The sequence below is a fragment of the Semicossyphus pulcher genome, unplaced genomic scaffold, assembly GCF_022749685.1.
Source record: "Semicossyphus pulcher isolate SPU_LCO1_2020_fin unplaced genomic scaffold, fSemPul1.0.p SCAF_21, whole genome shotgun sequence".
Classification (NCBI taxonomy): Eukaryota; Metazoa; Chordata; class Actinopteri; order Labriformes; family Labridae; genus Semicossyphus; species Semicossyphus pulcher.
Window position 1 is genome coordinate 9,250,768 of NW_027211695.1, and position 23,247 is coordinate 9,274,014.

Sequence of the window (23,247 nt, forward strand, 5' to 3'; positions counted from 1 at the left end):
CGCAGGCTGCTGTGAACGCAAGGTTTCACACAGTTTTTTCTACACGCTGCACTTTGTGATGTCACAAAGTGCAGCCTTAGCGGGCGTCGGAGAGCTTGCCAATCAGAATAAAGTGTGCTTGTAGGAGCGGGGTTTCTTAAAGGGACAGAGTCGTTTCAGGCAGAGGCTGTATGAGGGCCTGCGCAGACCACTGGTGTGAGAAAAATGATTTGTTTTTTTAAAACTGTAAATTATGCTAAGCTGCTCCAAAGGTATCACAGAGTGAAATATGAAGCTTGAAATTAGCATTAGGAATTAGAATAATCCCCCCCCCAAAAATAAATAAATAAACAAACAAAAAGTTAAAATGTGAGATTTAAAGCTCCTACTTTTGGTTTGTGTTGACTTTGGCGCCCCCTGTGGACAAAGCCGTACCTCTTATCTCTTTGCTGATTTTGTCATGCTTAAGTGGTGGTTTTTAACAAAGAATCATCCTGCTTTCTTTAACAGTCATATGAATCACTCAAAAGTTTTGCCCTGGAAAATGTAAGAGTAACAAAGGCAGCGAGCAGTCAATCGCTTTGTGTGACACCTACCCCCCAGCCAACAGTTTCAGGAATTAAAAATAACTATATAGAAATAATCAATCTGGTCTCTGATGGTCTGTTTCATAACCAGCGAAAAACTCCTCACAGGAGCTTTAAGATGCAAGTAAGGGAACGAATGAGGAAATAGAATTTTCCATTTGCAGATTTCTCTCTTTTATGTCTACTTTCTTTTTATGGATCGATCATTATATATTTATCAATTGTAGTTTCAACCATCTGGTTGCCCTTAATAGCATATTGTTTTCCATTTCCTTTTCTCTTTGTTTTCTTGCCATTTCCCTACTGTCGCTATCAATAAAGGTAAAATATGCCCCAGGAAGGCTTCAACTATTTAATCTATTAATTAAAACATCCATTACTACAGAATTGCTGAAGTTATTAACAAGGATTACTGCATTTTGCGCTGTAAACATGCTAACAACCATTCAATAGCTGTGTGACATTTAGTCTGCTGCAATGCATTCTGGTCTCTTATTTTTGTGGGTTTAGCAAAGTGGAAAATAAGTTATTAAATGAGGACACAAGGCTTAGTGTGACATTTCTTGGCTCGACAGTCGATAATCCGTCATGTGTGGAATGTTAAGATATTGTCAGTTTAATGACTTCATCCCAGACAGCGTCGAGCACATTACACCCACACATCTCAATTCAGCCGCGCTATTATTACACACGCTCCATAACGCTCAGCTGCACAGGCCTCGGCTGGCTGCGGCGTGACCTTACATCAGGGCACCCGACGCTGACCGGTCTATATGTTCAACAGGAAGACAAAACAGCCTTTACGGGAATATTTTGTAGCCGTTTTGGGGGGTTTGAGTCAAAGGGTCAGGAGTTCCTTTCAGCTGAAAGCTCAGGAACAGTCACATATTCCAATGAATGTTTCCACAGCATGGTAGTAAAGCAGCCAAGTGGTAACACATTTGTGTGACAGGGAATAGATACTCAGCAACCTGTGGGCCTGGAGCGAGTACATTATACAGGCAGAGCAGGAAGGCAAAGGGAAAGACTAGAATGTGAATGGGAGCTAATGGGGATAATATGGAGATTGAGAACAAATGGTGCTGCTGTAGGGCTGGAGCCAAACCCTCCAGCTATCTATTCAAGATGGATATGCTGTTTGTGCTTAGATTCCCGTCTCGGCAGGGGAACTTGAAACTTTAAGACTTTCACTTTCGAATAGATCACATATTTTTCAGCTCTGGGAACTGAACAGTGAGAGAAAAATCCAAAACAGCGATAAATTATGTATGTGAGGAGCTGTTTGAACTGGTGTTTGGAGAGACCTATTTTTAAAGTCAACAGTTGACAGAAAAGCTAATTGTTTTCTCGCTGACACCATCTGGCGTCAACAGGTAAAGTTCATTATGGTTGTGACATTTAAAGCGCTTGATCAGTGGTGTCGCGGGAGCCCAGAGGGACGAGACATAACTCTTAATGCGAGGGAGGAATTCCACCGCTAATACCGGCTGTAAACAAAAACAGAAGGCTGCTCTCAGAGCGGGGACGTCACATGATCAATGAGCGCACATTTCCACGGAGTTCAAGGCAGTGAGGAGAAATGATCGACTCCGGCTGGATCTGCTGAGCATCTTATTAAATGACGTGTCACATTAACATGGCTGGTTTCACATGCAGCATATGGACAAGATAAGAGCTTTAGTCAAAATCCAATTCTCGCTCGATAGCTAATGTTCCTGCTAATTTTATTTTAATTGCCCCTATCCCAGCGATGTCCGCGGAAAAATCTGTGCAACCAGTCGGACCAGCTCTAATCCGCAGCCGTGGAAGAAGTGAGTGTATTTCCCAGAGTGCTACACACCGCGGTCATTACGCCTGACTGATTTAGCCAGTCACTGGTGTCGTCTATGGATCAGCTAAATGGGATTGGAAAATGAATTAGATTAGGTGGCTTTTCGCAGCTTATTCTTCTTCAGTCTCCACCCACTTTTTCTACTGTATCTGCCTTTCTCATTCCTCTTCTTGTCAGATATAAGAGTGGAGATTTTCTTTTCACAATAGCTTTATCTTTAAAAGGAACTGGTAGTTGTTCCCTCATTCTTTCTGTCCAAAAAAGCGGTTTAAAAATGGCAGAGATGTCAATCCATCCTTTGTGCAATCCACTGATGACCCGTTGATTTTAGGACTCATTTAAAGATCTGAATGAGGGCTTTTAAGGAACAGCGTGGCTCAGCTCACACTTGCACTGACCTTTAAAATCTTTATGTACGACTTGACTCCCTGAAGTCCTCAGCTGTTGCTTTTATGCTCATTCTGAATTCTGCACAAGGAGGAGTCTTTGCGACTAGACCACTAGACTCACCGTCCCCTGCAGGGTCAAAATTAAACATGGAGGTGCGGCACTCAGAGGAGCAGCATTGCAACACGTACAAGGAGCTACCTACAGGAAACGTATAATATGCTTCCACTTTCAGTTCTTTTGAAATGAGGATTAAACCTTGGCTATTGCTTTCATTCCACTAAATGTAGAAAATGGCTTTTTTTGTGTTGTCTCAACTTTGCTTTTAAACATCATCCCTTCTTGCTTTGAATTACAGTTGACTTTACAAAACCACTCAGCAACTCCAAAGCACATTTCTTTTGTGTGTTCGAGACACAGCAATAGTGCTTTTATACATTTTCATAATGGCTTCCTCAATTTCCTTACAAAATTATATCCATAATATAATTATAAAGCATTAAGAGCTTCTTAAAAGTGTGGTATTATGCTAATTTCAAGCTTCATATTTCACTCTGTGATACTTGTGGAGTAGTTTAGCATAATTTACAATTAAAAACATCCTTAATTTGACGAGCAGAGCCGTTGAGCAGAGTGATGGAGTGAAAAAAATCTCAGAGGCAGACTGAGCTGCTGGGTGGGCGTGTTCTTGAGCTGTGCCAGGGGCAGGAAGTTCTGCTGTGTCTCTGGCAGATGCCCAAATATAGAGTTTCTCCACTTTGTGACATCACAAAGTGAAGCGTCTAGAGAAGTCTGTCCGAAAGCAAGCATTCACAGCAGCCTGCAGACAGACTTTTTTAGCAGGGGATTACTCCAATTTACTTTTACCTACAGATTTGAAACTTCACTCACGTTTAGTCAGGACATCCAACATTGTAACATTTTATTTCTGTCTTAAAATTTGAAACAGCATAATATCCCCTCTTTAAAAAAAAAGGTGTCTTAGGTGTCTGATAATATACTTAATGCCGTCCATGTATTTTATTGCTATCATTTCTTTTCTGTTGCAGAATTTTTCCCTTCCTGCATGCCACTGTCTTTTTTTCACGTACAACACAACACCTGCGGGATGCGACATTTCACAGCCCAAGAGGGGGAAACAATCAAAAAGGACAAAATGCTAACACAGACCTCCTCCTTCTTCACTCTGTTGCATCCTTAAGCACTTTACACAAACCTCTCTGCTCCCCGGGTCACCTTTCTTTCCTTCCACTTTCTCTTCACTCGACCTATCAGCAGCTCCTCCCCTCCCCTCCCCTCTTTGATTCTTATTTTTCCCCCCTCACCACCTCGGAGTGTGTTTGCTTTCCTTTCTGACTGTTTAAGTGTTTCTTCAGAGTTCCACTTTGTACCTTTCCACCTGTCTGACTGCTTCCTGCGCTGCGTCTCGTCGCTGCACACACTCGCTTCCTTCACCTCATCATCCTCTGCGCGTTTTGTCCCCTCTGTTTATCCCTCGCTCTCCATCTCGTCTCTGTTTGTTTTCTCTCCTGCCGGTGCTGCATCGTAAACACGCCGTAACCCACGGCGATTTCAAGAGCCTCTTTTTAATGCAAGCCAACTGTCACACACAAATGCGCACGCACACCTCCAGCTATGTGACCAAATCTTTGCAGCGAGCTACATGGGCAAAGAAAATCACACTCACAAATGCCCACTAACTAAACACACACACACGCTCAGTGTCACTTAAAGCTGACACTGCTTATGTGTTTATTGGTGCAAAATCAAAAACTTAGTTTAAACACATGTATGCTGGAAGGCCTGAAGCACTCATGTAACAAGCCCCCACACACAGCGACACACACTCTTAGATAAACACTTCACACACCCCACGGTGTTTCGTGTAAACAGACCCTTCTGGTGGTCTCTCTATCCCCATCGCTCCTCTCAATCCCTCCATCTTTTGATGGCCCTCTTCTCTTTTCCACCTCTCGCTGGCTCTCCCCATGCCTCCATCTCTCCACCTCTCCAGCAATCTCTCTCTCTTTCTCTCTATGCGTCATCGCCCCCTCACTCTCTCTCTCTCTCTCTCCCTCTCTCTTTCCCTCTCTACATGTCTGTCTGTCCATTCCTTTCTTCTCTGCCTTCACTCTTCAGAGGGCTCTTCATTTCACTGGAACGATGGATGAGAGGCTGGGGCCATCTGCAAGAGCTGATAAAACCACCCTCACACACACACACACACGCACACACATGCACGCACACACACACAGCCTAGCAGATACTGACATACATACAGAAACAAGGAGACAATCGCATACAGGGATGCAGATGCATCACTAAACCTGTAAACGCACGCACAATTCAAGAACACACCGCAGCGCGGACGCACTCCAGTGAACGCTCTGTAGGGGGAAAAAAAAGTGTGAACACAGCATTAGACATAAAGACACACACACACACACACACACACTGTAGCCAGACGTAGTTATGTAGGACACATGCGCTGGAACCTCTAAGACATATTCCGCATGTCAAGAGGGAGAGAAAGAAAGGAAAGGACGAGATGAAAGGAGATGCAAAAAAGTGTAAAATTAACTAGATGAGAGCTGGAATAAAGATGAGCAGGGAAAGAGTTGAGGAAACGCGGGGGTCAGGAGGGAGAGTAGAAAGATGTGGGAGAGATAGAAGGCGGCGAAGAAGAGTGGGTGATGAAGATGTAGGGAGGAGGAGAGGAGGGATTGACACAAAGAGCCTGGAGGAGAGATTATGCAGAGAGAGAGGAGGAGAGATGGAGAAGTTGAAGGGTTGGTCAGGAAGTCGGAAGATGACGTAGAAGGAAACACAAAAAGTTCCCAAGACAAGCCACAATCCTGACTGAACGATGGCCTCCTTTCTGACGGGGTAACAGCTCATTCACACTTTAGCTGTGTCCCAATCCAGGGGCTGCAGCCTTCGAAGGCTGTATTTGAAGGCAGATTGCGTCATAGCAGCGCAGCGAAGGCTCTCCCAATTCGAAGGCTCCTTCAGATGAGGCCGACAAATGCGTCCTCCTTTTCCCGGGCCGCAAAGGATCCATCGGGTGCGTCCATCGTATCTTGAGATGCATTGCGCACCAATTCAAACGAGATGGCAGACTCTTACACGGCCGAAAGAATAAACTTTTAAACGTAAAAGTTTTTGGCTTCAACTCAATTGAGTAACTAGTGTTACGCATCTTTACAAAAACGAAAGGGGACTTTAGCTACGCTGGCTAGTTAGCCTGCTAGCTACCTGTTGCTAGGCGACAGGAGCGGCATTTGGTGACGCAAGGGTAAGGGCGGGAACAGCTGGCAATGCAAACAGGAAATGCTCTGTAGACCAGACCGTCTCATTTCAGTTCGGCTTTCACGGTCTACGAAGGCTATGAACGGATGGATTGGATGACTTGGATTGGGACACAGCTTTTATTTCTACTCTCCAACCATTCATGGCATATTCTATCTCCATAATTAAGCTAATTACTCATATGTTTTGGGGACTCATTGGCCAGTATAAGCCACTTTCCTGACGAACTGTCCCAACATGAGGAATCTTGGTTAAACGAGTCAAACAGACTCAATTAATCGTCTCTAATTCTCCTTTTCAGGGATCACAAAGACCACCGACTGATGTGTAAGCCATAGCACACACTCACTTCATCTCTGCATTATAATATGTCCGCTCGTATTAAAAAGGAGGAACAAATGGTGCTGTGGCTTCTGTCATACTAATACAGGGCCGCCGGAGGATCGAGGGGTCTATTACAATGGCTACCACTGAACATAATCCACGAGGCCTCCTTCAGTCGTGCTGTTCTCCATTAACATGCAGAGAATCACTCGTCTGCCAGTCCGACTGAGTAGCCGCGCTCTCAGAGGAAACGCGTGGCTGCTGTCGCTAATACCAATTAAAAGTTATGACTTTGCTGGGGAAAATGAGGTCAGATTCATGTTGTGATTAGGCGGGCTCTTCTCTGCGCTGCCGCGGCAACTGAGGGTCACAGATTCCTGCAATGGACCCCCCAGAGGACTGACTTTAAACCATTAAGTTTAGCTTACTAGTACAAAGTGTAGCCGTGCCAGATTTAACAGGATGTGTTGTACTACATGTGGACCTATGCTTCAGTTTTTTTAGCCTGCTCTTCACTCCTTATCTTTTCAGCTATTTCAGATTACATTGTTCCTTTGTCCAAGTCTCTCTCAGTCTTATCTTTTCCTCACATTCTCATTCTCTCTCTCTCACATAACCGACCTCTGAATCAGAACATCAGCAGTGAGATCATTAATATTGATCATTTTGCATTTAATTGTTAACTTTTCACTTCAACTAACTCTGACATTTCAGCACAAAGTAGTTCAGAGCCTTATGTCATAAAATCCATAAATGTCATTCAAATATTAATGAGTTACCACTGAAAGCTAAAAGTTATTACTTTTAATGAGAGATGATTTGATTTTAATTGTTACCAATGGGTTTATTTTTAGCCGAGGCAGTTAGGGAGGATTTCAAACTCTCCTCCAAACTTCTTAAATACGGTCTGGATGCTGTGGGACTAAAAATTAAAGGGGGGAGGGGGGTATTATGCTGATTTCAAGCTTCATATTTCACTCTGTGATACCTGTGGAGTAGCTTAGCATAATTTACAGTTAAAAAAAAAACAATCATTCTTCTCACACTGGTGCTTTGTGCAGTCTCTGCCTGAAACCATTCAGCTCTGTCCCTTTAAGAAACCTCACCCTGATACAGCTTGCCATAAAACCACAACTTGTTGCTTTCACAATACAGTTTTGCTCGTTTTAAAAAGCAAAATATATCATGTGTCAAATTTGTGAACTATAGGGAGCTGATTTTGTTACCTTTTGACAGAGCAGACTAGCTGTTTCCCTGTGTTTCCTTTATTTATGCTAAGCTAGGCTAACTGGCTGTAGCTTCATCTTTACCCTACCACCGTGTGTGGTATCAATCTTCGCGTCTTACTCTCCTTAGAAAGGTAAATCTGCATTTCTCATAAGATCCAACTATCATTTTGAGTTACAATTGAATAGAGGTTGGTTAATAGTAGCCTAAGTAGTTTTTTCTGAAGTAAATGATCTAAATACTTCTTCCATGGAAATACGACAACAGATAAAAATTATTGTATTAGTAGTATTGTTTCACAGGCTTTGAAAGTAGTTCTTCATGCTGTAGTTTAGTTACACTAATAATCCTACAAGCCCACTTTCTTCTGATTGGCCAGCTCTCCAAAGCCTGCTGAGGCTGCATTTTGTGACGTCACAAAGTGCAGCCTGTAGAAAAAACTGTGTGAAACCTGGTGTTCACAGCAGCCTGCAGACTGAGCTGAGAAGCCTGGGGATTACTCCAACATACTTTTACCTACAGATTTGAAACTTCACCCACGTTTAGTCTGGACATCCAACACAACATTATATATATGCCTTAAAATGCGAAACAGCATAATACCCCCTCTTTAAAGGGCCTCGAGAGGTAAGAAAACACTTTTAGAGGGGAAGCATTTCTTAGAAGTGACTTCCTCCCTCCAGCCAGCCAGCTACCTCATATCATTCCAGCTGAATAAAACACACACATAATAGGGCCCACACACACTCACTTAGACACACACACTCACACACACACACACACCTGAGAGTTGTTGCAAATAAATCACTGTGCACAGTGCGCGCAAAAATGCTGAGTCACAAAGAGGAGAGCATTCACTAATGTAAAAACAGACCTGATTAAAACTGACGCACAGAGTGCAAACATGAGAACTCACTTATTAAAGCATACAGTGCTGTAATCGGAACATGTAGAGGCATGTGTTCCTGCAGCACACACACATACAACAAATATGAGATTGGTAAAGAACCAACGGACAAATGAAGAGAAAATGATTACAGAGTGTGTTCGTGAGACAACTTCAAAATACAGACATGGCCCCTGAAGATATGAGGACAGTGCAGACAAAAAGAGAGAGGGACATTAGATAGAGAGAAAGAATAGAGAAAGGAAAAGGGATGAAAAAAAAATGGAGGAAATGGCATCCAGGTATGCAAAGCAGAGAGAGGGAGAGAATGACAAATAGGGCAGTGTTAGCCATAAAAATAGGAAGGTCTATTGTGAACAGAGGAAAGGGGGGATCAGGTGTGTATATAAAGAGGAGGAGGAGGAAAAGAAGGAGGGAATCCGATTTAGAAAAGAACAAGTAAGGGAGGGGCGAGGGCGATGGAGGAATGGGGGACTAAGAGGTGACAAAATACAGAGGAGATTTCCATAGAGAGACGATAGGAAGTGGGACTGAGGAAGCAAATGATGGAACAAAAGCGTAAAAATGAGATGAAAGACAGGAAAGTGAAAGTGAAGGGACACCTGCAAAAACAAATCATCGACAGGAAACCGAGGCGAGGTAGAAACCAGGGAGGAGAGAGAGAGGGGGGCAAGAAAAAAAGACAGGAGACAACAATGTGAAAATGGGGTGAAAGACAACAGGGAGAGAAATATGAAGCTGCAAAAACAAATCAACTAACAGAGCGGAGGGAGAGATGGAACGAGACAAAGGTACACGAGGGAGAGATGAGAAATGACGGAAGGAGGAAGGAAGAGCGAATAATAACGAGAAAGAAAACTAGCGCAGAGGAAAACGTGAAATGGAAAGAGGGGAGATAGGAGGGAGATGGCGACAGAGCAGATAGAAAGTGAAAACAGAGGAGGAATGATAAATGAGAATGGTATGAGGAAAAGGAGGAGAGAGCAGATCAGGCTGGAAAAACAACATAAATGATCGGAATATGTGACTCGGAAGAGGCTTGTTCACGGTGGGGACATTCAATTATGGACACACAAACACACCTGTATGCATGCAGACACCTGTACATGATGTAAAGTCCACGTACATAAACACAAACAGAGAACAGGAGGGAATTGATTGTGACAGCAGGAAGTGAAGAGGGCGAGTGGAAAATATGTAGAGAGGGATAATAGGGGGAAAAGATAGAGTGTGGCGGAGAGAGAGAGAAGAGAATAGGACAGCCATTACTGTATATGCAGGTATACTGAGAGATAATATGGGGTGGTTGGTGTTCCTGAAGAGATGTATATGAATAACAACATGCTTTCTATATGGCTGAGAGCAGGGCGTGCTGCGGCCCTATGTGAATATGTATCCACAGTGAAAATGATACAACACGGGTAAACAGCTGAAACAATATCATCACTTACTAGCATCTTTAGAAAAACAGCGTGTGATCAGGATTGTTGTACAAAAAAGGTCAAAAGACTCAGTTCAGTTAAGGTGAATATCACCTTTCTGTAACTGAGAATTATGATTCATATCAGGTCGTAGGACTGGGCTTAACTTTGTGTCTGCCTGTGAAAAATGGGAGTGGACGTGTGGAAATGGAAGAAAAACTGCTGCAGAAATGACCTTCAAGCTGTTGGAGCCGTTTAACATTATTGTTAGAACAATACATGGAGTAACATACTATGTTAGAACCTACTAGTGCACCTCACTCGTTTTTTGCAATGGTCAGTTCTTGATGGAGGTTTACCAGTTGCAGGAAAAAAAAAACATATGGAAATAAAAGGCACCACTGTTAAACAGAAATCAAGAGACCTTCAGCAGACCATTATTGGTATTATGTCTTGACTAGCTAACTGGTTACAAAAACAACGTTAACTTGTTAAAGGGATAGTTTGGGTATCCTGAAGTGGGGTTGTATGTAGTACTCATCAATAGTACTGTAGATTGGGTTTTGCGAAACATGTACTTTACCATCCAAAAGTTTTAATCTGGAAGATCTCAGTTTCGTGCTTTTTGGCTACACGTATAGCGATAAACGGCAATTGCGGGGGGCACTGTTCCTAAACAGTATCGCATGTGTGACGTCCACAGTTGGCTCCGGTTGTAACTCCTGATTTTCCTCGCTGACAGTCGCTTTCCTTTTTAGACTATTTGCCCTCATCTGAGCATCAAATTTGTTTCTTTTTCTTTGGATTTTCACTTATTTTTGAAGTTGTATCTGTAGTCATCAATCTTTTCTTTGTTTGTTCAGCCATAGTAGATTACCGTTTACTCGGAAGACTTGCCAAGACTGGAAAAGCAGCCGCTTAGCTCCACCTACCCTCTCTGGCAGACCAACCACTGCTTAGTGATGAAAAACACATCACTAACTGGGCACTGCTTGTGATTTCTTCTGTGAAAGTCGCCACAGACACCAAGTCTGCAAAGGCTTTCATCAGTGGGCAATAGGCTCAATCACCATTGTGTAACCTCATTCGGCGATAGATAGTGACTTAACACATTTATTTAAATGAAACTCTATGAGATTATTACATTAAAGTATATGTATAACAAAACATTTCAGTTCATGTGTACGCTGTACTTTTGAATATTTTTATTGCTTTACCTTGATGTTAGACAGACCTTTCTTATACTACTCCCACAATAGAGCCCTTTCTACAATACTCCCATGACCCCACCTACAGCAGGTTTCTCCAAACAGGGGCCGTGGTGACCGTCATCTACTGTACGTAGTGCACTCACTGTTGATATGTACCTCATACAACCCCACTTCAAAAAACTAATAAACTATCCCTTAAAGGCTTCTGTGATCATTTGTACTTTTATGGTTTTTACTTAAGGGATGATTACTTCCCTCAGTTAAGCTTACTGTGTCAAGCATAAAAATGGGAAGAAATAACAGAAACAAAAGTGAGAGTAAGTTTCTTTTACAAGCAGGAAAGCGGTACAAGCACACTTAATGAAAAGCACATATTGTACTCTAGTCTCTTTTCAATGGACTGCAGTCCATGCGCTTCTAAATGGACTACACTTATAAAGCGCCTTTCTAGTCGTCTGACCTCTGCTTTACACTACATGTCAGCATCCACCCTTTCATACACTAATTTAGAGTTATACAAGGTAATGGAAAGGTCACTAATCAGCTAATCATTCACATGCCGCGGGCTACGACTCAAGGACTCATAGAAATTCAAGGTTTTTTTATCTTGCCCATCTAGCTCCCTTTGCAAAAAGGTTTTATAAATGAGCATTTTCTATGACATATATGACATATATATGACATTATATCAACAGTTGTATAGCTGATCTGAAGAGGCGTACATTTAAAATTATATTTCACTCTACATTAAACTACTTTCTCAGGTACAGCAAGTTAAAGCATGCCGCCTGAGCTAAGTCATGCATAGTGTGCAGCCTGCACATATGGACTCTCATGCTGCTATGAACATACAAAACATTTTTGAATCTGTGCAATGTTTTATACTTCCTTTTAATGATGTCTAAGTGTTTGGCTTTAAGAAGTCCTTTATTTCCTTCTTGAGATGCATCCAGTTGCTATTCCTGCTGCAACAGAACAATTTAACCACAGGGACTATTTAACTTCTCACTTATTCCACAAATTGAAACTGGTACTCATTAGCACTCATCTTTGGGAGGAGTTTTATGTCACTGAACGAAGACTGCAGCAATGATCCCTAAAAATCTATTCCATTGATTGCCTGTAATTGTTGGGACTCCTTTAACACATGTGGAACCAGCAGCTGTTAAAGTGAAGACTGAGAGTGTGACAGAGCATTTCAGAGAGTGCGCTCATGCATGTTCCGGCAATGTTCAATAAGCTTTGGTCTTTGAATGACAATAGATTTAAGTATTCGGGACATTAGTCTCTCCTGGAACAGGTTGAAAAACTTGCTGCATTGACTCATATGAGCAAAGAGATTTTAAAAAGGCGATGCAATCAAGGAACAAAACCTGCAACCCCAAGCTTCCCTCAACACTTTCAATAGTTGGAATTGTTTGTGATTAAAATGTCTCCGACTCAATATTATTAGTAATGATTTTGGTGCTGGTTGTATGTTATTAGTAATGATTTCTGTCTGGCTATTTTGATAAATTAAATTACAAATGATGGGACAACAGAGAGAGAATGGAAGTGATGGAGAGTGGGGCTGGGGGGGGGGGAAGAAAGTGAGACTGTAATTGGACGATACCACCTAATGCATGAGCAGAGAATTGAGTGGAGGTTGGACTAATGGAGGGAAGGGAGAAATGTCACTCCATAAAATACTGGGCTAATTTAGGCCCATAATTACCATGGCGATGAGTGGCAGATATGTAGCAGAGAGGGGGAACATCGCATTGCTCAAATTTAGATGAGATTCGAGCAGAGATTACCAGGATGGTCACACACACACACACACACACACGGATAAAACAACTCTCTCTGAGGACACACACACTCTGCAGAAGAAAGTCAGCTCACGTTGGAGGCTCTCCATGCATGACCTTCTCAAGGTCAGAGGTGGTTGCTTTGGAAATTACACCCTGTGCAGCCGCGTGTGTCTGTACCTGCCGTGCTGGTAGTTTGGCCTCCTTGCAGGTGTGTGTGTCTGGGGTTCTAACACCTGGTCAGGGGTCGTGGATGTTACCAGAGTTAACAAGCAGGCGTGTGAACAGGGTGTGCGTCCCTCGTGCTTTCTTTCTCCATATGGTGTATTTGACAGAGGTTATGGCGTGCTTTCACATGTGTACTTTGGTTTATTGTGTGTAGAGGGAGGAAAATCATGAAGTTATATTGTTGCCTTTGAGTTCTGGTTTGGTTGGTCTTTTATACAATGTTTTATGGTGGAACTGCTAAGCTCAACACACCTGCTTTGGCTCCTTGTAACTTTATGATTTATCAGTGAAGGTCCATGCAGCTTACACAACCCAGAGATCACCTTTTTAACATTTGTCAATAGGATTAAATAGTTGCAAGGTCAAGAAATTATGGTTGGTTGATCCTTGGGAACTAACCTCATCTATCTTGTCGATAGGAGCCATACCTGGTAGAAGGATTTGAGAGGGTTAAAAGATTAATGAGTGACGTAGGAAACTCTTTGATGAAGGTCATAAAAAGATAGTAAGTAGGGGATGTTGTCGACAAAAATCGCTGACAAAATTAGTTGCCAATGAATTTAATTGTCGATAATAGTAACTCGCAACCATGTTTTTCATGCTGTGCACGGACATCATACTGCCCAAACAAACTGAATGGAGCAGCCATAGATTTTTTTTCTTGTTTTATTCCTCACAGTCAGAAAAGTTATAAAACAATATAAAAACAACTTTCCGATGTCATTAACTACTTGTAATTTATGTTCGTTTTTAAGACAGAAAGCAGCACAAAAGAACTCCAGCTCTTTCACCATCAATAACATATGTTTGTTTATGGCAATGAAGAAAATTGAAGATAATGGCAACAAATGATGACAGTGTAAAGAGGAGCAGAGCGACGCGGGGTACCCGATGTTTATGTTGTGCAAATGAACGTGTTAACTATGAAATGTGAGGCAAGAAAAACACATTCTGTGTAATTAGGACTCTGGCTTTTTTCAAACTTGAAATTGTTCTTCGGAGGATGCACAAAGAAACAGACAAGCTGGTACACACACACACACACACAGCTGCATTGTAAAACCTATTATTAATACATTGAGTGACGCATGCAAATGTGTTCCAATAAAAGAAACAAACAAGAGCAGGATGCATGCTGGGGTGGTGGAAATAGAAAGACAGATGTGAGGAACGCTGGCTGACACACTGAGGAGAAAAGACACCTGATTTATGGGATGAATTATGGGATGGCAGTTAAATCATTTTGGGACATTCAAATCGAGACTGATAAGGAGTGAAAGAAGGGGGGAAGGGGATAAAGTAGTGAGGTCTTGTATCTCCCTCCAGGCTAACAATACTCCCAGAGTAAGGGGTTTTCCCTTCCTCTGGAGCTACATGGGTTTATCTGTATTTTTTAAGCACACTGTATAGCTCATGACAGTGGGAAAGAAGGAGAGAAGAAAGAAGGCAAAGTGGGGGGAATAGAGGAAGTGAAAGGAGGTGCAGAGGAACAGGAAGAGGTGGGTAATAAGAACACGGGGAGGAGGGGAACAGCAGGATTTGGCCTTATTACTTGCTGTCTTTTTTAGGGAGCTAGAGAAGGTGGGCCACGGGGTAGAAAAAGGCAAGAGGAGGAAGGGAGGCATGGTGGGAGTGTTAAGATAAGGTGAGAGGAGGAGAGATAAGAGAGAAAGGGAGGAAAAATAAGGTGAGAAGAAATAAGCTGAAAAATTAATTTTTCTGTGTTTTTACAAAATGCCAAAAAAACATCAAACTTTAACCCCCCCCACCATGGCCACACCCCATGACGAAATCTCAAGCTTTTGATCATTTTTAATCACCCATGTTTTGTCAATATGCTGACCAAATGTTAAGAAGTTCAGATGAAGTCTCTAGGAGGGGTTTGTTAAAGTATGGACCCTGTAAATCGCCAAAAATGAGTCAAAATGGGCCTTATTTTGAGATTCAAAGTAAAATGGCTGACTTCCTGTTGGGTTTTCGGTATGGGTGCAAGAGGATTTTTTGTAAGTCTTGACATGGCAAATATGCATACCAACTTTCATACATCTAGATGAAAAATAAGCTCTTTTTAAAATTTTCTAGGGGACCCTGTGGAGCCATTTTCCCAAACTCGTGCCTGAGGCCCATGATTTCAAATTTTTTCACCAGACCTGATGTGCATGCCAAATTTCATGAGTTTTTTAGGCATGCTAAAGCCTCCGAATATGCGATTATTTTCGATAAAGAAAGAAAGAAACCCGTTGGTGCTCAGGCCCTAAAAAGGAGAGACAGGAGGAGAGGTTTGGCAGAATAGAAAGAGGGAAAGAGAGGAGAGAGGATGGATGAACTGGTCGGTCATAATGGAGCCATTCTCAACTGATAAATGGAGATATCTGTGACAAGTGATTGATGGACAGATCAGCAGATAGAGGGAAAGACAAAAGTACAATCTGCTGCCTTGTTGATGGAATCAGATATAAAGTCACGCTCCATCCATCCTCTCCTTTACTCCTGTACAGGATGAAGAAAGAGCAGACCTCTGCGGTGTCTATGAGAAAGCTGGATTTCCACTTCTTCACTTCACAGGAGTAACATGGTTTTGGGCTTCAGTAAATTGTCTTCATCATCCACTTATCACACTATGGCAGTAAAGGCTTTTCCACTCGTGCTTCTTGGAATCGGCTTCATATCTAAACTGATCGCAGAGCTTATGTGCCGAAAGGTTGGCGGATACATTGACTGTGACGAGTGCCTGCGCGAGAAAAATAGATTAAAATACAAAATGTCAAGGTGCTGCTTTAATACTCTCCTTCCCTCCCTGCTTGCTTGATCCCAAAGCACGCAGTCCATCCCTCCCTGTCATTCTGTCGACAGGGCTGCCGCTACCCTCGTGCTATGACATCCATCACTCCTCATCGCCCCCGCCATCCCCCATCTCTTGCCTCACACCTTCCTCTCATCATTCTCCCTCTATGTTCCTCTTCTTTCTCTGTATTGCCTGAACACTGTTCTTTATTTGCTCTGTTATATAACTCATTATACAGGTTTTCATTGTTAAGGTGACATGATGAAACTCAAAAATCACTTGTTAGTTGAGATATTCGGATCTGATAAACAGCACATGCAGATCTTTTCCCTGCGACTGCAGCAGAGCTCCTTCACTCACAGAGCTGCCAATTAAAAAACATTCTGCCTTCATGTTCTCAGTTTTGCATGAAGCTGGAGGAACATTTATACAATCATAAATAATGTATCTAAATGCATATGCATTTTTAATTACCAGCTCACCTGGGGTTCACATCAGATATAGGTGTGGAAGGGACTGTACTGGCAGGGTTGATGATGAAATAGTGGCAGGATGAAGGGTTGACTTATGTTTCCATTAACGGCCTATTAGCCAAAGTAGCCACGATGATGTCACACACTGGTTTGAAGCCTTGAGCCGTCGCCATGTTGGCTTTTTTGTGCCAGAAGTCTACTATAATTGGATGAGAGGATTGATACCAAAGTGGACAAGTTCAGTGTCTTTAAGTACAGGTGACACCTAGTGGACGGCTGATGTCAGCCCCCTGTCACTCACAGTGGCCAGGCCCTTAAATGTGTATAACTCAGACCTAAATATGATAAATATATAGAAAAGCAACCTCTGTACAGGTGCCATGAATTAGGAGATCGTAAGAGCAAATTCATGCTTTTGTAGCAGGCTCTAAAAGGGCTGATTTCTGCTGTAGTTAGTTAAAGTAATATAAAGGTCTTGCTCACTTTTGAGGCCATCATTAAGTTGCCAGTCAACGAATGACAGTATTTCTGCATTGGCCACACAGTGATTTAAAAACATTTTTAGCACTTAGTTCTGATGAAAACTATAAAGACTGTCATTATGCTCTGGAAAACAGATCAGTTCTAGATGTAAAATTCAACTTGAGACAAATTTGCTTGATGCTGTGTCACAAAAGCGTTTAGATTTCCCGACTTCCTCGAATGCAAGCTTAATTTTTACTTTTTACAAATCTGCATCATGATGTTGATATTTCAGCAAATTTAATTAAATTTAATTAAAGTAAATCACAAGAAAAATTGATTCTTTTTCGGGCTCATACCGCAGTAGTTAGCCAGAGTGCGGCCTCTGTGTAATTGACTATTTACAGTAAAACTAAGACTCACTAGAAACAGACAACTGGTACTCATCATAGATTTAACAGTTTTAGTGTGTAGAGAGCAGAGATTAAGCCAAAACAGCACACCGCACACTAAGAGATTCCATTCACCAACAACCAGAGTCCGACTCTCAAAACTGGAAGTCTCGCAAATCTCTTGCGGTCAAACGTCTCGCGTCTTGAGTAAACAAACATTGCAGACGACGGGCAGGAAGAACTGGCGATGATGGTTTTTAGATTTTTTGCTAAAGAATCAGGAAGAAAAAAGAACAAAGGATGAAGTAGTGGAGACGGCATGAACATGAGCTGTTCATGTTACTTTAAGCTCCCCATTTGCTTTTGTCGCCATGGCTGCAGTTGTTGTGATTCCTTCCTCCATCAGCTTGCTTCCCCATTGGCTATTGTTTCATTCCACGTGACAATCCACAGAGTGCGTGCTCGACTGTCCTCGGGGTTCCTCCCACACAACAGGATAACGGATTGTAAACATTCAACATGTTTAATATTTACGATTTTGAAATGCCATGACGGCCTTTCCAAGCAGATCGGGGGAAGTAAAATCACTCTCAACATCCCTCACACCAAAGGGATTATCTGGCAAGATAATCTTTAGAACCATCAAAAAATTGGGAGTTACGATTGTTGGAAGGGGGGAATCGGGCCACAAATCATCCCGAGTATCTTGTAGTGTGTACCCCACTTTACTGGACTTTAAACAACGAAGTACGTTGAATTGGGAATTTCGGCTAGCAGTTGTTGGCTAAACCAGACACGCCTGACATCATTGTCCCCACAGGCTATAGCCGATTGGTTCCAAGACTGTCATCTGATGATAGAAATAGGAGTGAGTATCTGATTAGTACTCACAACTTTGTCTGTATGCAGCACGTTCAGTCTTCATTTCAAAGTTTTCTCCTCAATTTCTTTCCTTCTGCAGTTAAACTTTGATTTAAAGAAGCAAAGTCAGAGTGCAAACCATTTATTCGTCACTGAACAGCAAACTGTCTGCACACCAGTCGGTCTTACAGACAATGCAGTGAGAGTGAGACTTTCTAATAAAAGCTGAGCAACAGTTGGTTTTAATATCACCCTTCTTCTCTAAGTGCGCACCTTGCTTTCTGCCTGTCTATCTCATCACCCGTTTCCTTCACCTGCTCTGAAAGCTCCATTAAAAGGAGATAAGAGAACAAGGTGGAAAGCTCTCATATGCCTGTTTCCTTTTATCTAATTTCTCCACGGAAAGGAAAACGAAAACAACAGTGTAGCCATTACTGGTTTGACCTGTTGGATGTTTGCTTCTGTTTTGTTCTCAGACACTCGTCAGTCTCTACAGGCACAGGATAAAAACTGTCCTCGTCCCTTGCTGGATTTTTTAGCTAATCTTCTTTCTCACTCATCCTTTCTCTCCTGCATTAAATCTTTACGCTTATTTTAAGAAGTAAAAGCGTTGTATACTTTAGTGCCATGTACATGGTAGTAGATTTTTGTGCATAATGGGAGAGGTAACCTTTCCACTGCAGTGTACGCCTCCTGCCGCCTCCTGCTGACACACAGCAGCTCTTTCACACCACGATGTGAGATGACAGGCAGTTAAACACCCCTGCAGCATCCTTTAAACTCTGCTTCAGCCATTTGCTTCTCTGATTTTGGTGAAAATGTTACTCCATCTCATCAAAGGAAATTATCCCTGTTGAGACCGAGAGACCATAGCGTGACAATTTCCTCACCCTCCTGCTCCCCACCTTTCCCTGCGTCACACAGCTGCTGACCCTGTCACAGCCCTTCACTAATAATTTATTCACCCGTCCCTCAAACGTGGCATTCCTACAGCCAGGCTTTTCCTGTGCTGATTGTGTTTGCCTCATTCATATTGCATGGTAATGGTGGGGGGTGGTTGGCGCTGTGTTGACATGTTTCATAGCTCAACTGTGCGGCTAAATAGTGAAGAAAAGCAGAGAAAAAAGAGGGCTTGAGAGCGGGCCGGTAAGGATGGGGAAAATATGTACATTATTTTAAGACAAGTGGACGGTGGGAGGGAAAAATCGAGTGATGCACGGGGAGATGAAGAGAAAAAATACAGAGTGGAGACGAGGCAGAAAGTCCTTGAAGTGGGAAGGTCACAAGCTTCTCCAAGGCTTCTCTTCTTAGACAACTTGCTGAGAAAAGCACTATGCAGTGTAAATCGCCATTCTCACAGTGAGGAGTAATGCACCTTGGAAGTGACAATAGAACATAATGAGGATTTAAATTGCTGATACATATGAGCAGAGCTAAATACTAGAATTACCGCCTTGTGATTGTATGCCTCCGCCAGCTAGTCAAGTTGAAGTTACATTTCTGCCTGTGTAAACTCTAGATGGTGGAGTTATTGAACAAAAGGTATTAAGTGAAATGGAAGTTAATAACATAGCGACATGTATGATTCCAGTAAGAAATATGCTGCCCTCACAGAGGAGGAGAGAGTACTGATAAAGAGCTTAAACACATGATGCAGATATCATCACCTTAAGTTCAATATTAGCAAGATCAAAGAGCTTGTTGTGGATTACCAGAGGAACAGGAGGCCGCCTGTCTTGGTTGTCATCCAGTGACAGGAAGTGAAAAGGGTGGATTTATACAAGTACCTTGGGGTCTAATTCAATAAGAATTGGATTGGAGATACAATATGAAGCATTATACTGTCACAGTGAAGTTGACCTTTTATCTTTTGGGTATTAAATGCCATCACTTCATCATTTTAAACCTATTAGAAATTTGTACGAAATGTTGTCATAATAAGCGTATGAATTCTTGAGTTCTTGAGTTATGGCCACAAATGTGTTTTGTGAGGTCACAGTGACCTTGACCTTTGACCACCAAAATCAGCTCAGTTCATCCTTGAGTCCAAGTAGACGTTTGTGCCAAATTTGAAGAAATGCCTTCAAGGCATTCCTGAGATATCGTGTTCACAAGAATGGGATGGACGTGAGGTCACAGTGACCTTGACCTTTGACCACCAAAATCTAATCACATCATTCTTGAGTCCAAGAGGACGTTTGTGCCAACTTTTATCATAATTAGCGGAGGAATTCTGGAGTTGTAACCAGAAACGTATTTAGTGAGGTCACAGTGACCTTGACCTTTGACCACCAAAATCGAATAAGATCATGATTGAGTCCAAGAGGACGTTTGTTCCAACTTTTTTCATAATTAGCGCAGGAATTCTGGCGTTATAACCTGTAACGTGTTTTGTGAGGTCACTGTGAACTTGACCTTTGACCACCAAAATGTAATCAGTTCACCCTTGAGTCCAAGCGGACAATTGTGCCAAATTTTAAGAAATTCCCACAAGGCGTTTCTGCGATATCGTGTTCACAAGAATAGGACGGACGGACGGACGGACAACCCAAAAACATAATGGCGCGGAGGCATGGAAAAGGCTGCATTGTTGGATGTATTAACATATATTGAGGTATCTATTCAGGTTAATGCTTCAAAGCAGTGATTATTGAGACCATAGCGCCTCATACAGCTTCCCCAGGGTTAAAATTAATGGACTCAAATTCAATTGAAATAAATCATATTGCACAACACCACCACTCAGCAGTCCGCCTTCCTCACAACCAGGAGACAGATGATTTGTTTGATTGGAAAGCCACCAGTGCACGTCGAATTCAATCTCATCCAAGGAATCAAAAGTCAGTGTGTTAAGTCACCAGGCAGCAATGGTGGTATTTTATTCACAGCAGCAATGACATGTCGAAAGAGGGGGGAAACGGTACGAGGCCAGAGGGGCTTCAGGAATTTATTGTTTCCCTATTGCAGTAAATTTGACATCCACATAATAATATCATAACATTGATCAGCTGCCCGTGTCTGAAAAGCAGTAGATTACAGGATTCTGACAGGAGAACGCAGTGCATATCACATTGTGTTACTTGTTTTTTTTAGCTTCTCTGCACCGTTTAAGAATTAATTATGCTTTTATTCCCCTCAAACAGAAGCCTGCCGTAGCGGAGTCTAGGCTGCAAACCAAACAACTGCGCCACAGCCGACAGAGCCCCCAAGGCTTTGTAAGCACAATGCACTGCTGAGGTCAAAACCAGCGTTATCTCTTATCATTATCTTTAACACACGGTTCAATTTGTTTTCATTCTGATAAATGGCTCTTTTATTCTTATTAAACCTTGCTTTAATTCTAGTCTGCCATTTTTATTGATTCAAATGGGCTTTCATTACCATTTAATTATTTGTAAAGCGCTTTGTGACACGGTTAAGGCCTATAAAAGCTAATAGAGAATCAGCAAAAGGAAAGGCATTAAAGAGAGGGAGATGACGGAGGATGTTGGGGAGAAAAAGGAAGGAGGAGAAGAAGAGTGGGTGGATGTACAGACTAGGTTGAAGGGCAAAAGGACCTGACAGCAAAAAGCATCCAGGGATCAGACCTCATCAGCGTGGGAGAGATTTATAGAGACACTATGAGGAATGGCACATGGTGTGTGGATATTCAGGACATGTTCCCAAGGATGGAAACACGGAGCGCTCATATAGTGACCTCTGTGTCTGCTCATGTGTGAACACTTGTCAGAGAACACCACTGGTCCTCTCGCACAAAGGGGATGAGGACACACTGCGCTTTATACGGACGCTACACCAAAACTTAATTTAACTAATTGCACATATAAGCCTCCCTGTAACAGAGAGAGTAATGTAAACTCCTGCACATACAGTCATGCAGAAATACACACGAATACAGGGAAATCATATTATCCCACTCACAAACCTCATATGGCAATGTACATGTATAATTGCAGTATTGAAAGCCGATATATGAATCAATGTGACGGACCTATAATTCAGCTCTGGATGATCTCTGCAGCTGTGACTGTGTGCACGTGTGTTCACACGTATGAAGTCACATTTCTATTATTTCTCATTAGCATAATGCTGCACTAAGTGATATTTTTTTACATAAATACTGATTTAAACTGTTTGTGACGTGAAAAAGATTCTTGTACGAAAGATCCAACTGAGACTCAACACTTGTATTGTTGGTGCATCGTACCACCAGCATAAAAGTATGCAGTATAAAACCAGGCTAACACAAGCTGATGATTTGCTGCATTCACAAGCCTAACAGTTATCTAGAGATTAGCTTTGACATTTAGCGAAACATACAGAGCATACATTTGAACTGTGGTGAGAATAGGACTTTAATATGATGCCATGTTGCTTATCAAGCACCATATGTGTGAAACACAGACTACACTGTCTTCAGTTAACATGATTAGAAGAATAATTATGTTGTGTCGTTACTCTTAGAAATAAAGGAGCTTAATGTGTCCAGTTGGGATGTGGCATTTTAGCACACAATGTCAAACTCGACAGGATCTCAGTCCAGAAGAAGAATGTGCCAAGGATGTGTTCAATGCAGTTTAATTTGGTCTCCTGGGCTGCTTTTCACTGGGAACTGTGCTGTCCAGTAAAGCCACAGATATACTTGCTTTTCGCTACACGTTCTTGTACGCATGCTGGCTGCACGCTACAATAATGGCAGATAGTTTTGAAGATGAGCTGAAAAAACAAGTCTGCAATTATCCAGATCAGTAGGATGTGTCGTTGCCACTGCACAGCATTAAACATGCCTGTCCAAACAGCTGAAGTTCCATGTTAGAAGTCGATGTGGAAACCTGCAAAACTAAATGGAAACAAGTCCAGGACCGATACGCCCGTGCACGGAGCAAAATGTTGGAGAATGGATGTCTGTATATATTTAAGACTTTATAAGTCTGAGGAAGAGCATGTTGGCTCGATACGTCACTTTGTGCTGAATAAAACCCTCTACGGGAGCTTCCTGGTGTGCGGATCTTTCTATATTTTTTCCACACTTTATCAGTAACATGAGAACTTCCTGACCACAGTGCAGCAAAG

The 23,247-nt window shown here is 42.2% G+C and overlaps 1 protein-coding gene across 1 annotated transcript in view; it reads right to left on the minus strand.

The window, feature by feature from the left end:
- LOC138600738 (pyruvate carboxylase, mitochondrial-like) overlaps positions 1-23,247 on the minus strand; it is a 354,400-nt gene that overhangs the window by 212,657 nt on the left and 118,496 nt on the right. The gene's annotated exons all lie outside the window — the stretch shown is intronic.